The following is a 2,247-nucleotide window of genomic DNA, read 5'->3' as shown; positions in this document are numbered from 1 at the left end:
CTTTTTCATAGAGGTTTTAAGGACTGACTTAGTTATACTAATTGATTATCCCCCTTAATTGTTTATGCTTTTTGTATCTTATACAAGACTTCCTTCCTGCATATCGTGATCCAAAAATTTATTCTCCTTCATTTTTTTCTGCAACTAAAAAAAATTTGTTTTTCACATTTAAGGTTTTAATACTCTTAAAATAGACTTTTAGACAAAGCATGAGTTTAGAGTCTACATTATATTTTTCATATGGATAACCAATTGACCCCAAACTATTTGTTGAATAATTATTTCTTCCCCACTGATTTATATTGTTAGCTCAGGGATATATCAGATTTCTATATTTACTTTCTAATATGTTTTAACTATCTTTTTGTCTTTACCAAGTCAAAGTCTTAATGACTTAATCATTACACTTTATAATGGTATTTCTTTAACTACGTTTTTATTTTAATTCCAGTACAGTTAACATACAGTGTTATATTGGTTTCCTGTATAATGATATTTCTTAGAGCAACAATATCCCGTACCTTTTTCATAAAAAAAAGGTTTGATTTCTTGGAAATTTGTCTCTTCAGATGAAATTTAACATTGGCCTATTAAGTTCCACATAAACCCTCAATGGAATTTGAAATTAATTTTATTGAATTTATAGATTAATCTGGAGAGAATTGACATCGTTCTTACAGAGGGTATTCTCAACCATGAACATAGTCTAACAGGCAGCTTCCCTAATTTTTGTTCCTTTCTCCAACTTGAGAAGAATTTGCAAATAAGGCCATTTCTGTTTTCCTTTCTGAATCATTCATTTATTCATTCAGAAATATTTATTGAATGTCTCCTGTGTGTCATCTCATTAGCTACCCTGAATCTGTGTGAAAGCTCACTCAGACCTGCCTAGCAATTCCAATTGACTTCATCATATCTTTTCAAACAAAACTACCTTTTTTTGTTTGTTTTTTAAGTTTTTTTTTTTTTTTTAAATTCCAGGTAGTAAACAGACAGTGTTATATTGGTTTCAGGTGTAAAATATAGTGATTCCACACTTCCATACAACACCCAGCGCTCGCCACAAGTACACTCCTTCATCCCCATCACCTGTTTCCCCAATCCCCCCATCTCCCACCTCTGGTGACCGTCAGTTTGTTCTTTCAAGTTGAGTCTATTTCTCGGTTTGTCTCTCTCTCTCTTTTTTCCTTGGCTCATTTGTTTTGTTTCTTAAATTCCACATATGAATGAAATCATATGGTATTTGTCTTTCTCTGATTTATTTTGCTTAGCATAATACTATCTAGCTCCATCCATGTCATTGCAAGTGGCAAGATTTTGTTCTTTTTTGTGGCTTAGCAATATTCCATATTGTATATACAATATTACATATTATATATAAGTGTATATAATCTATATTTAATATTATAATTATATAATTCTAATATATATAAATATAGAATGTTTAACAGATTTGTGTATCATCCTCGCATAGGGCCCGTGCTAATCATCTCTGTATTGTTCCACTTTTAATATATATATTGCCAAAGTCAGCACAAACAAAACTACATCTTATTTTATCCCCCTCTGTTTTTTAAAAAAAAGTTTATTTATTTAAGTAATCTCTCTATCCAGTGTGGGGCTTGAACTCATAACCCTGCGACCAAGAGCTGCATGCTCCCCTGACTGAGCCAGCCAGGTGCCCCAAAACTACATTTTAAACTGAACTGGATGTTAACCTAAAATGTGAATGACTAATAGGATTAAGCCCTCCTAATGTGTGTTTGCTCCACATAAATCCATCTCTGACTGGTGGATTGTACCTGGGGAATATTCTGAGCTAAGTAGATGTTTTTTTACGTCTCTTACCTCTAGCGCGTCTGCTGGCATATAAAAACAGGGAACCAGTTGTCACTCAATGTCCATCTCTGCAGGAGCTCCACGCTGAGTGGAACTCCATTCCTGGGGAGAGAACCTCCACTGGCCCCACTCTGACTGCTCATCCCCAATAAGAGATGAACTCAGGGGGCTTCTGTGGCATGTGACAGAGATGAGGGGAGACTTTGGAGGGATTCAGATGAAGGCAAGCCTCAGGGGACCATGCTAAAGGAAGAAACTCAGGGCAACCCATCAAAACAGGGAGGAAAGATAAATTAAAACTGTCACTGCTTCAGACATTGTGCATGTCTTGTTCCTGGAAGAACAAGAGGCCACCAGGCGATATGAAACCACAGTCGAACTGCCCTGTGACTCTTTTAATATTTTGTA

At 35.3% G+C, this 2,247-nt stretch overlaps 1 non-coding gene across 1 annotated transcript; it reads right to left on the bottom strand.

Annotated features, from left to right (window-relative positions):
* Positions 1–1,429: 1,429 nt before the first annotated feature.
* LOC140608831 (U6 spliceosomal RNA) lies at positions 1,430–1,536 on the bottom strand. Its single transcript, XR_012010824.1, has one exon. It is a non-coding gene; the product is annotated as a U6 spliceosomal RNA (small nuclear RNA).
* Between the last annotated feature and the right edge of the window lie 711 nt (positions 1,537–2,247).

The sequence above is a fragment of the Canis lupus genome, chromosome 1, assembly GCF_048164855.1.
Source record: "Canis lupus baileyi chromosome 1, mCanLup2.hap1, whole genome shotgun sequence".
NCBI classification, from domain to species: Eukaryota; Metazoa; Chordata; class Mammalia; order Carnivora; family Canidae; genus Canis; species Canis lupus.
Note: the sequence above shows the minus strand (reverse complement) of the source record. Positions and strands in the feature narration are given on the sequence as shown.